Here is a 756-nt window from a genome sequence, read left to right as displayed (position 1 = left end):
GGATGTGATAGTGTAGATCCTCTTGCTGTTGAAGATGGTCGAGCTGCCCACCATGTAAGCTCCAAACTCCTCGTTATAGCAGAGTTTAAGTTTTCTAGGTCATTTGGTTATAATGTCAAATCAAGTGGCCTTATAGTTAAAATTATTTGAATTTTATTTTGGGCATATTAAAAAGTTGATTAAAGCGACACCTGTCAAGATCCCACGGTTCCATCGTCGCAGCACTACTATTTTCTATTGGAATCACTTAGTCCAAATGAATTTACTAAACTCAACTTAATGAGTTCCATAATTTCATTTAGACCGTAGAAAACCTCGTTAGCAACCGTAGGTTACCTCCTCCAAGGGTTCTCGATCTTCCAATAGAGACGTTTTAATTAAGTTGAAGTTGTATTTTTTAGGATGTTTGTGATTAAGTTTTGAATTGTCTTATATTTTTGAAATGTTGTTGGGGTGATTTATGCAATTTTATATTTTCTATGCAGGTATGTAAATACAAGCATAAATAAAAGTGCAGTAGGAAAGTACAAGAAAGACTGTAAAACGCTGTAAACTGTAAAAGTGTACGTGGTGAGTCTTCTCGTTTTACCACCTGCAACTCAAAATGCATGTCAGAGCAGTTTATGTTTATAGAGCTGGAAAAGTAAACTTTTGGAAACCTTCCTAACTCTATGTTGTGTATTGGGGGTCCTTAAATTTTATGGATAATATTATTAAGTAAAACATATTAAGTTTAATAGACCCCTAAGGTATTCA

Source organism: Phalaenopsis equestris, unplaced genomic scaffold (genome assembly GCF_001263595.1).
Source record: "Phalaenopsis equestris unplaced genomic scaffold, ASM126359v1 Scaffold000411, whole genome shotgun sequence".
Classification (NCBI taxonomy): domain Eukaryota; kingdom Viridiplantae; phylum Streptophyta; class Magnoliopsida; order Asparagales; family Orchidaceae; genus Phalaenopsis; species Phalaenopsis equestris.
The sequence above is the reverse complement of the archived record's forward strand: the minus strand, read 5'-3'. Positions refer to the sequence as shown.